Consider the following 12,787-nt stretch of genomic DNA (forward strand, 5'->3'; position numbering starts at 1 on the left):
TGTTCTTTTTGCTTGGTGTTCACCACGTGCAAAAGCCAAGCCTGCTAGCCCAAGTATAGGAAGGGGAGGCAGGAAAGATCTGCAGTTTGTGGTATGAGCAGCACAAGTGGATGGCTGTGCCTGTAAAACTGTTCCAAAGTCTTTTACTACCTGCCACTGTGTCCCTGGTTCCCTCGATTGCTTTCCGAATAAACAGAGCTGCAGGGGCAGCAGAACAAGTAAGAATTATTTCCTACAACCACAGTCTGCGCATTAGGAAGCATGTCTCATGCTGAGAGACCCAGAAATGAGGATAAACATTGCATCTTGTGAGGGGACTGGTGAAATCCCTACATTAGGGATGAAAATCAGGAAACAGAGGTCTGTATGTGAGGCATTCAATAAATTTTGGTCTTGCTTTCCCCTAGAGAAAGCAAGCAACCATGGGAGAGAACCCATTCCCAAGGGTAACAAAATAACTTAGAGCCCTAAACATTTGTTTCACAAATGGATTGTGCAGGGAACTTTCAGCTGCTCAGCTGTTGAAAATAACTCTGGGGTCCTTAAAGATTTAAACATATTGAGTGTCAGAACATGTTGATGCCCACTTTTCAAATCTGCGGAAGTTCCCACTCCCACGTCCATGTTTGTTTTCTGCTTCCATTCCTTCACAAAGTTACGCTGTCACTGTGGTCTCACCAGGCATCTGCAGCAGCCTTTTTGCCCTGCTCTTTGTGTATCATTCCTAAGATATTAGAGCAAAGTCGGCCAGTGAGCAGAGTCTGAGTTATTAGATTCAGTCAGCAAATACAGTAGCAGTGTAAACAGCAGACACGTCCAGAAATTCCAGCGCCGTTCCCTCTGTCTCCAAGGCTCATGCCTCTCTTCTGTCCTGAATTTCTGAATAGTTTCAAGGCTCAGGGCTGTCCTGCACTGCTTCAGCAGAGCAAGTACAATCCCTTGAAGTAACCTAAGACTTTTGGTGATTGGGGAAGAAATAGCCTCCTTTCACCATCTGCCTGTATTGGTAGTAAAGCCTTCTCAAGCTCTTCCTCTGATACACGTCTAGTGGTTAGAGGAAGAAGTATAGAGTGGCACCAAGTGCCCTACCCCACACAGAGCACATTTGCATCTTCCAGTGTTTTTTTAGCTATGATAGTCCCCACTTAGCAAATCCTCAAGGTGCTGCTCAGGCAAGCTTGAGCAGGAGAGTCTATGTCCTAAAAGAAGCTGTTAGGGTTTCTAAGTAATTCAAAGACCCTGATCATGTGCTTATCTCCTTTTCTCTTTTGTCTCTTCAGTTGTGTTATCATTCCTTGTTATTTGGGTAGCACATGTTTTTGTGCAGGGTTTTAAATCTCTCATACTGTCTGTCTCTGGTAAAGTCATCTGGCATATGAAACCTCCTTGGAAAAATCTGACACCTTTCAGCATGGATCCCACTCACCCACCAGAAACACCTGGAGGTATTATGACCTGACTCACTGTTCCAGGTAGAGAAGGGTAAGGGGACAGGATGTCTCAGCCCCTGTTCAGGAATTACACACACACACACAGGCAGGCAAGAATGCCATGCAGCTGCACAGCTTTGGCCACTGCTGCCCAGGGCATCCCTTTCTGCTTTCATCTCCCCTCTGCAGTCACAGGCAGCAGAGGAGGGACCTTGACAGTGCTCCCCTGTCTAGGTGGGTTTCCTGCCAACTCCAGCTCCAGAAGCACTGCTGTAATTCAGCAATTTTAATTTTTACAGAGAGCTGCTTTCCAGACTGATGAGAAAGAGTTAATGCAAAGGAAGTGGCTTGAAAACTGAAAGGCCAGTAAATCCTCCTGCCCCCATTGCCTTTCTTCTCAGTGATCATGCTCTTTAAGGCAAACCTCCAGGAGTCTGACCCAGGGACATGGGACAGCTGAGGCTGGTGACACCACGTAAGTGGCACTCAGGCATTGTGCCTTTCTGCACAGAGGTGAACTGTGCTGGCAAATAGGGAGGCAATGTGTAACCTGCTGTGCTAATTATACATATGCCTGTAACCAGGGAAGGGCCTGAGTACGTGCCAGTGCCTGGAAGAGCCTGGAAAGGCAGGCATGATAGGAAAAACTGCTATCTCTCCTTTTCCTTCTCTTCTCCATTCAAGGCACTTACACAGAACATAATTGAGGATGGTATTTATTTATTTCTTTGAATGAAAAAAAATTTGTGCTTGTGATTTGGGAGGAGAGCTGCCAGAAGAGGAACTGGAGCCTTTCCAATACCTCACAGTCTAGTAGTTAAGCATTGCCTGAATTGGGCACCGGGGAATCTTGAGTCCTGCTTTCTTCCACTCACTGGTTTATAACTCCTGGCATTTAAAAAGGCACCTTGTAAACATTTAATTCATTGTTCTTTGCTATATAATTGAATTATTGGCTGGCTTGCCTTGTTAGAGGGAGGAAAGCACCCTGCAAGGGGAAGTTTTCTCTCTCCCCAGCCCTTCCTTGCCTGCTGGGGTGCAATGGCACCAGCAGCTTGATGTCTTCTGCTTCCCACCAGCTGCTTTCTGAAGGAAGGGAGGTCACCTTGGTGAAAGAAGGTCTTCTCTCTCTGTTGGCAGATCTTCCCTCACTTTTGTGGCACCTGCTTCGTGTTCCTGCATCAGTGGTGCTCAGCTGGCTGCTGTCAGCCCCAGCCCCAGCCTTGAGCAAGCCAAGCCAAGCCCTTCCCCATGGCTGGTTCCTGTGGAGGTGTGGGCCCCTGATGAGAAATGTGGTCCTTGGTCTCAGTGCTGGTGCCCTGGCATTCACCCATTCAGCTCTTCCCTGCTGTGCATGAGGAAGGTATAAGCACAAAGATGTCTCCAGCAGGCCTGGGGTTGGCTGCCTCCCTACTTAAGTCAATGTGATTATTTTTAAAGTGTTTTCCTGTCATTATTAGTTACCTTTAACGCACAGGCCAAGGCTTGTTTGACGCTGTCAGAAGCCCTGCCTTTCTGTTACACCTCATGTACAAATTAGTGGAGATCTTTGCTGCATTCCAATAAAGGACTGAAACAACAAATCTGCTGGTTAATCATTTATTGCTGTGTGAACCTGCTGAATAGCAAATATGCTAGAAAGGGGAAAGGAAAGGGCATAGCAAGAGATTAACTGAGGACAGTCAAAAGTCAAGCAGAAAGGAGCGGGGATGGACTGGAAAGGTCAGGTGGCAAACAGGAAGGTTACTGCAGTGTAAACACTGTCTCTCAGCTGCACAGGGGCCAAATGCACCATCCTGCTGCCAGTTCAGTGCTCTCTGCTCCATGATCACAGGTAGCAAGGGCTGAATGACTAGCTACTGCCTCCAGCTGAATTGGCAGCCTAGGAGAGAGATTTAGATTCACCAAGGTTTTTTTTACCTTTCCAAGATTCAGGTTCACAAAACGTGTGCTTCTCCCAAGAAGAGACCTGTCGTCTTGCAGCCTTTAAAAATATACTTCTCCATGTGAAGTGCTGCTCTCACCAAAGGCTCTGACTGCCAAAATCACCAGCACTGGCGTGGTGGGGAAGGCAAATCAACTCGAGCCAGAAAGCTAATTGTCCAGGAATGGACTTCTCTTATGGACTCCAGTGTGATAGGGCTGGTGGGACAGAGCACAGCTGTACCTGTTATGATCGTAAATGGAGCTTGAGCAGAACAAATGTCCCTTTCCTAGATACCTGTGGGGTATTCACTAGCCCTCTAAAACCTATAGACCAGTGAGCTGGAATAGTGAATACAGCCATTGTTATCCGGCCTTGTCTGCTCCTGAGCACCCCAGTTAGAAGGCAGTTAGTTAGGAAAATAGGGATGGTCATTGGTCATTGGCAGGATTTCCAGTGTGTTTTTACTGGCCAGTGGGTGGTGGGATGCTTAACCCCATGGCAGCAGTGTCTGAGCAAGCAGCTATCCCATGCAGACTGGGACAGGGTCTACCCTCACACTAAGCACACATCCAGTAGGAAAGCTTATAGGAACAGCACCCCAAAGCCAAGGAAAGGGCTCCATTTAGACTCCTATTGACATAGCAGTGGTATGACACTGCCAGCATGCCTGGAGCATGGCAGCAGTACCATGGGATATCTGCCCAGGCAGTGGGGTGTTTGTTTTGAGAGAAGCACAATACTGGGTGAATGCCACAGTTTAGAGAAATGAGTACTTTGGCCAACATAAACAAAGCAGTTATTGATATATTTACAAAGCCAAGGTTCCTGACTTGAATTGTCACCATCCATTGGACTCAATTGCCTTTTTTTTGCTCTCCTCCTCAAGTCACCTGACACAGGAGCAGCTTTGAGAATTCTGGTTGATCATCATACAGCCTCATCCATGTTGATATGGAAGACTCTGACAAAAACCCTGGTGCCAGCATGCTCAAGTCTAGTGCCTCCAGCAGCCCCACTTCTTCTCTGTGAAGAGCTGTGAGAATTACCAACCACTGCCCTTGCTCCAGCCACACTTGGATATTCCCACGAGTTTTGGCTTCATCTGGGGTCATAAGAAGCGGAAAGGCTGAGGTGAGTCTTGGTGTCTGGACGGAAAAAGAGGTGAAGGAGAAGCCTGTCCCCCATAGCTATGAGTGTCCCAGAACTCATGCCCTTCCCCTGGGGTGAGGGGCAGGGAGCAGTTTTGAACACCTTAGCCAAGGAGAAGAAGGCCGCCTGTCCTGTTTTCAGCTGGTAAATTAGGAAGGGCAACAGGAACACATTGACCAGCTATCTGAGGACTCAGCAGGCTAGTCCTGCAAAGGCAAAGAATAGTTTCTTACTCATACTATTTTTTAATATAGTAAGAGGTGAAAGAATAAAAGAAGCTAGTGCCTATTTGATGGCCCCAGCAGGATTATATTGCTTAACAGTGTGCATAACAAAAACAAACATGTATACCAGAAACTCTTCTGTATTTGCCTGCACGCAAACACGAGTTGCATGACAAAGTATATTTGCAGTCAGTGTTCTCATTAAAAGCAATTAAAATAAGCAGGAACGTTTTGCCAAAGCTGAAGATCTCTGTCAATTTGATTTGGGCAATTTGCCTTGCAGCAGCTAACTATCAGCTGAAAATGAAGGCATTGATGAAATAGGGAACCTCCCTTTTCCTGTTTAAGACTGCAGTAGGGTGGGAACATCAGTGTGGGGAGAAGTGAGAAGAGGTGGCTGAAGAGAAAAAGGGAGGGAGAATGAGAAGAATGGAAGTAGAATTACTGGTCAGTGGTCATATGTGTTGATGCCTAACAGAAATAAAATGTGCTGGTGTTTCAGTTTTTCCATGAAGCCAGCAGCAGAGGAAGGGAGGCATCAGCACAGCGCAGGAGCTGAAGCTCCTCACCACTGGGGCAGTAGTTGTGGGAAACATAACACAACATCCTTCCAGGAAGGTACTTGCTCCCAGCATGGACAGATCATCTCTGGCTGGGTTTGAGGACCAATCCCATGGTTTTCTTTGCACATGGCATATAAGAGAACCCTAAATGTTCTGAGGAAGTCTCTTCTTGTCCAGGTCCATGCTCTGCTGGCCACCATGTCCAGGATGTAGCTCTCTTCTATGACAAACTTGCAGCCTAGCTTCCCACAGAACTCCGCCCCTGAGTTCCTCCAGTTCATTTTGCCTGATAGACTCAGCAGTTCTGCAGCTGGTGTCATGTTACAGCCAGACGGTTCTATCAGCAGAAGACCAAAACCAGTTCCCATCAAAGCACAAGCAAGCAATAGGTGTGCAAACAAGGCTGCCATCAGGATGCCAAATGAGAGACAATTCCCTCCCAAGCAAAACAGTGAATGGGGAGTGGGATGCCACATACCTGAGAGAAGATGACAAGGAAGCAACCACCCATGTGTGAGACAGCAGGGAAGTTATTGCCCCCAAAATACTGACATTAACTCCCACCCAAAATATTTTTGCACAGCCAAAGAGAGAGTCTTTTACATATTGTACAAGAAATGCAGGAGTAATTATTAGCATAATAATAAATAGGTGAATGCTACCTCATGGTAGAGCAGGACCTTCTGCTCCCTTGTGTCAGCTCAGAGCAGAGGGCTGTGTGTCACGCAGACAATGAACAGGCTTCAGCTCCACTGCTCAACAGGGAGAATCTTGGCCATCCCATTCTTCAGAGCTGGCAGCTGAGCCATAGAAAATGTGAAAATCTTTTCCTCAGGGACTTTCTAGGAACTGACTTCAGGAGGATTCCTGTTGCTGAAAAGGACAGGCATCAAAGCACTACATATCCTGTGGGAGGAAAAGGGGAATTCTTTCACAGACATCATCTCTTCCTTATGTAATTAAAAAAGTCAATGGGAAACAAATCCAGACATGCATATATATCTTCAGCTTCCTGGTAAGCCTTTCACTGCACTAATTCCCCTGGCCTTCTTCCAGTTTTTTTTAAATAGAGAGAACACAGATACAGTGGCTCCCCTCGAGGACTTGGGCACCTGGGGACATGTTGTCTGAGAACCTGTTGACCCCCAAGTTGTCTGACTGAGCTGACACATGCATCCTCATCTAATATTTTCCCTAAAGACTCAGCCCTCCATGTAGTATTTTCCATAAAGGGTAACACTGCAGTAATTCTGTTAAGGAGCAGTGCTGTGAAACTGCCTGCTGATCCCTTCCCAGCCTCATCTCTGGGAGATGTCTGAGGGGGTAAGATGGAAAGGGATCTGTCAGCCCAGCTGCATTAATTTTAGACATCAGCAGGACACAGCCTGCTGTGGGCCCGCTGCACAAGGGTGATGTTCACTGCATGAGGCCAGAATGTCAGGGCTTGGGAAGGGGCCACAGACAGCATTAAAGATGGCAGCCCACTGTGCCTCTGCCTTCCCCAAAAGCTCTCCAGTTCTGGTAACAAACTGGAAGAAGTTTCCCAGAGAGGTGGTGGATGCTCCATCCCAGGAAACATTAAAGGTCAGTTTGAACAGGGCTCTGAGCAGCCTGATCTTATTAAAGATGTCCCTGCTTGTTGCAGTGGGGTTGGACTAGATGGCCTTCAAATGTCCCTTCCAACCCAAACCATTCTATGATTCCCTGATTCTATTATTCTTTTCATTGTCTGGGAGAAGAAAGAAACTCAACCAAGATTTCCCTAAGCAAACCCCATGCCCCTGCTGCCAATGCTCCCCTGCTCAAGGGTGCTACAACCTACTCTGACTCCTTATGTGTGAGGAAGCTCCAGCCCCATAAAACAGACCACAACCTCAGATTACTCTTTTTGTTCTTCTCAGAGCCAGGTATGTTTGCAGAGCCAAGAACCACCAGGTTAGGAAGAGCAAAAGTTAAACTTTTTTGTATAACCCTCCTATTCCTCGCCCCAGTCCAAACGCTACGATGCTTTACATGGAAAAGATGCTCTACTTTTACCCCACAGGCTTCCTGTCCACACAGAACAAACTGTAACATGCAATCTGCACAAATATATAATTCCCTCTTGTTTTATTTGTGTTTATTAACCACTCCTTACCCAATCCATGCCCTGAACATACTATTACTCCTTTCCTGCTGTGGTACTTTTCCCATTGTTCCTGCTCCTTCACAAACATTAATGAGATTAAGGCTAACGTGATGAGATTAAGCTTCCAAGGTCTGGATCATCCACCAGGTTCGTGCTCAGCCTGGGTTCCCACTGCGTCCCCTGGGGTCCCTATGGTGGGAAACTGACTACCAAATATCACCTTTATACATAGTGGGCGGAGTTAGAAACCCCTCAGTCAGTGACTCCAATCACCTTGCTGGCTGCAGGTAGAGTTTCCCTTTTCAGCCTATTTTGGGATTTTGGAAAAATACCACAAAAAAGGAAGGATTATTTCAGGGCAGAGAAATGTCATTTTCTAAAACTTATTCTCAGAAACCAATGAATCATTTTAACAAAAACTGTTTCTCAATTAATTCATTCATTCATTAATCATGCTGAAGCAAGATTTTTCCAGAATGGAAAATTTTAAGTAAAATGATGACTGGCAATATTATAAGCAACTGCAAGAAAAGAAATACAAAACCCAGAATCAGATGAAGTGCTGCATAACTTTACCTGTCACTGTACTGGTAATGGACAGATGACCTTCCTTCTCCTGTCAAATTTAACAACGTGGTCATGTGAGTACCAAATTAGTGGGACTTCTACCTTAATAAAGACTAAGAAAAAATATTGAATATGGACTTCTAATGTTATGTGATAAAATCATGTAATAAGAAATAAGAAAGTGCAACAGCACAGAACGCTGTATCTCACAAGGACTGTACTTCCTTGTCAGTCAGGAAGCCCAGGTAGTTTACAGGGCACATGAGATCAGGAAGTCCATCAAGATGTTCCTGGCACAGATTAGTCACAGGATTATTTATCCAAGGGTCAGTCACATGTGTGGAAAGTTTTAAAAAAAAAAAAAAAAGTAGCTGTTAACAATCTGTTGGTCTGTGAGAATAATTGATGTGCTCTGTAATGCTCCATGGATCTCATGGTACACACACGCATGCCTGTTCTCACTGCACACCCTTCATGACAAGAAGCTGATTTTTGTGCAAATCTAAACAGCAAAGTACAACTCTGAATTACAAAACAGAGAGTTGGGACCTCACTGCAGAGCTGCCAACATCTTCTCCTTTACAGGCAGATGGCAAAATTGTCATAATAAGATGCTTGAGGAAGAATTCACCAGTAACACTTGAAGGGGTGTAAAGAGACCATCCCTCTTAACTGGCGAAGGAAACATCAAACCAGTAGCCCCAGACTGTAATATCCCTGTACAGATTTGTCCCCAGAGATGGGGTAGAAGTCTTTGCATTGGAAAACGATCCATTTTGGGATGCATCACTGCAGAATCATGTCTAGCAACCCAACTGTTCAGTCAAAAGAAGCAGGGAAAGACAGAGCCACATCCACCAGCCCACTGGCAGGAGATGTGCCAGGCTCCTGCATGGACATGTGCAGACCACCCATGCTAAACATGATAAAAGAGGAGCACACATTTGGTATTGGTGATTGCCAGTGGATTCCCTGCCTCTCCCAGGTGCTGGTGGCTGAGAAAGTGCTATCTGTGTTAAGTGCTTTCTGCCAGAGAGAACATTTGTGTCCTGCTCATATGGAATCAGTTTTTACTCATTTCCCTGCCCATTTTTACATCTTAAAGGCATGCCATCTAAATTACACTTGCACCTTTGCAGCAAAACCCATGGATCATCACCATGAGGAAGACTTGGAGAAGTGTGCCATGGGAAAAAAGAGGCCACATGGGGAGGACGGAGAGGAAAGCTTTTCATGATCAGTTGCAGAAAACAAGTCCAACAGTGGTAACTGGCTCTCAAACCCGACAACATGGGCCTATATTAGGTATTCTTGCAGTTCAGCCAGGTATTGCCAAAGCCCATGGCAAGGTTCCCATCCTTTTCATTAACCCTGCAGTCATGCTCCTCTACCCCCAGCAGCCCATAGCAGGGTTACATGGTACAGGAGGGAGGTTCAGGACGTAATGTGCAGCGACCAGCAGGTTCCAACAACTTTCTCACCATGTTGCACAGTATTTTTTGCTTTCCACAAGACTCCTTCTGCTGCAGACTCCCAGCAGAACAGGCACAGAAACAGGGAGTGTGAGTGGCGCCTTCCCCAGATAGATTTCACACTTCTAAGGCGCAGAGAAGGAAACCAGCGTCACTTTGATCAAGTGCCATGCGCTGTGTACAGTAAATGACGATACACCACTCCCTCTGCACTTGACACCTTGCCAATTTGGCATACTTACTCTTGATCTCTGAGTGTCACCCCTTTTCAGTAAAGGAAAATATTTTCAAAAGTAAGCAGATGACCTAGGAGCCCAAGCTGCATCACTGCTCAGTGAGGCATTGCATCCATTTGATGGTACGCACTTCACACAAGTGTTTAACAGGTCAGTCACCCAGATGTGGAGTGAGACAAATACCACTGTGAGGAGCTTGAATCTGAATCAGACACTCTCTGGATGTGCCCATAAACCTTCAAAGAGAGATGAAGCTCACTGTAACACATATTCAGGCCTTCCAGGACAACTGCCAGACCCTGTTCCTAGGTTCCAGTCCACAGCCCAGCCGTATCTTGCTTTTAGTTCAACTCTCAACTGAGATATACCCATGAAATAATTTTACTCTATATCAGCATCTGATTACCTCATTCCTGCTGAGGAGGACTTTACTCCAGAAATGAGCCCATGGCTTAGATGGGCTGCTCAAAGACTGCAGCTGCTTCCTAGAAAGAGATGTTTACAGGTTCTCTTTCTCAGCCCCTCCCTGCTTTCCTTCTCAAATGTGTGGCTGCCCACCACTGCTCAGAGCCCACCTGACTCTTGAGGTCAATGCCACCTGCAGGCTGACGGCCTTTCTGTTTCCATACCCTGGAAGGGATGGAGCAATAGGGTCTGCAGAGGTGAGGGTGCTCTCCTTGCTGTCATAGAGGCTCAGTGAGCCTAGGAACAAAAGGTCTAAAGCCTCTTTATAGACAAAAATATGCTCTACAACATCAAGCATCAAGGTGCCACACTGCAGCAGATCATGTTCCTCAAGCACAGCAGGCTCACAACAGTTACCCTCATACCAGCTCCACTCCCAGAGCCCAATCCTACCACATTCCCACTTAGGCTGCTGAATGCAGATGATGCAGCAGGTATTTATCATTCTCACTCTCACCATAGAATAATTCCCTTGCATGGGATGAATTCAGCACCAGCATTACCTAGACTGTGCACCTGTACCTTGCACTGCGAAGCAGAGATCTTGGTCTCACAAGCTTTAGGGACATTAACCACTCACACATCAGACCCTGCCCCTACTATTCCCCATGTTATCTGTGTGATCTATGGAGCAGAAGCCACGTGAGGACATCCTTAAGCGTGAGCACCAGGTTTCCCTAGAACATGAGATGAAATATTCACTCTGACATATTAAAATAAACCAACCCCTCCTTCTTTGGAGCCAGATTGTGAATATGTAGGGTGTGTGTAGTCAGATGAATGTCACTGCCAGATAAGAACATCTCTCACAATCATGCAGTGTTGAGAGCCCAGTGAATGCCAGTTACTGATCACTGTCACGTCAGTACAGTGCAAAATAACAATTGCTTTCCTTGCTGCTGCCACATCACAATTTTGCAGAACCTCAACATCATCCATGAGCAGTCTCCGAGACTGTCCACAAGGAAAGACTCTTTGCTTTCTTTTTGTCCATGGCCATACCTTTGTTCCTGGTGACTGCAGGTATAAACAGGGGCAGGGAAGGAGTGGAACTAAAGCCACCCAGTAAGACAAGTCTGGCTTACAAAATGCTACTGGAGGCATACAAAGAGAAAGCCTGTGGCTGAAACCTTTATAAAGTGTTTAGTATAACTAAACAGAGCAAAGAGTGATACTATCTTCCCTGGGATAAGGCACAGTGAGAACCTTCTGAGCTCTTCACTTTCCCCAGCATTTTCCCTCTGTACTCTGTACAACTCAACCTCAGGCGGACTCAGATGAATACAGAAATGACCACAAAGAGTTAAAACTGTCAAAGTGAATTGAATTACGTCTGACACAGAGTCCTATTTCTCATCCTGCTTTGCTCCTTTATAGGTAGGGGACAATACCTTTCCTTTCATAAAAGTGTAAATAAATGTCCAGTGCCAGACACAGCCCCTTCAAACCATGGAAGCAGACAGAGGAAAGGGGCCAGTTTGACAACATATGGAAGGCTGACAGCTGCCCTCTCAAACTGGGAAAGACACAGCCTTTCCAGTATAGGTTTGGATGCAAGAGAAGTATTTATTTTAAAAGATAACAAAGGATTGACAGTTGTACTGTCAATAATAAGATGGTAACAAGCAAGGCCATGCAAGAGGAACATCTCACCCATTACCCACGTAGCTTCAGGGAGTGTCTCATCCCAATCCAACATCTGCCCAGGTATTTAAGCAATGACTTCAACAGAGATCAGCACTGTGTAAACATTCCCTACCTGAGCTGGGGCACCACAACCAGTCCTAGGGGTGGAAAGAAAGCATAGACTTGGTTTGGTCTACTGTGGTAGTGGAGGTCTGAGAGCAGCAGCCTGCAGCCAGCTTTTCCCAGCCAGTCTGAGTATGCAGAGCAGTGTTTGCATGCTGGCAAGGACCCCTGGCAGAGACTGCCTTCCCCTGTAGGAACCTGGCCTCCATCGAGAGCTTGCTGCCTCGACGTTGTGGCTTTGCTTCTGCTCTCCTGCAAGCCACAAAGAAAAGAAGCACACTTGGACAATCTGCTATGGCCACTTCTGCTGGAGTCTGACAGGTGTCCTTAGCATCTAAAATAAAGCAGGAACCCCAGCTGGTATCCCATAAAAGACTTTCTAAAGAAGTTTATTTAGAAAAGGAATCTAATACTTCTAATACTCTGCTTTTTCTTCTTCCACAGCCAAAGACAAAAAATACTGGCACAACAAGCAGCAAGGGAAGAAAAGCAGAAAAACAGGAGAGATGTGTCCTGATCCAGGCAGGGGCTGGGAAAATGTCTTAAGAAAAAGTCAGCAGACTGGTACTGGGAATACAGCAATATAATGGAATGTAATTCCTATTGCAAGGGCTCTATATGACACTGAGACACATATTTTCTCTGTGACACACAGGAAACAAGTTGCCTGTGCTCCAATTCCCTTTCCGGAAATGGGATTGTCTGGTGTTCACTGCTCTGCTCATGGCTCTTAAGGACCAGTCCCACTGGCTTTCAGGTCCTTGCCCAGGTGCTCCCAACATGAGGACCAGCTAGCCCAGCCCTCGGGAGAGGGACACCCCAGCACACTGTGGCAGCCAGTAGGCTGTGCTGAACCAGCCTCCACGCCATGAAAAGA

The sequence above is a fragment of the Sturnus vulgaris genome, chromosome 3 (genome assembly GCF_052056855.1).
Source record: "Sturnus vulgaris isolate bStuVul1 chromosome 3, bStuVul1.hap1, whole genome shotgun sequence".
Lineage (NCBI taxonomy): Eukaryota > Metazoa > Chordata > Aves > Passeriformes > Sturnidae > Sturnus > Sturnus vulgaris.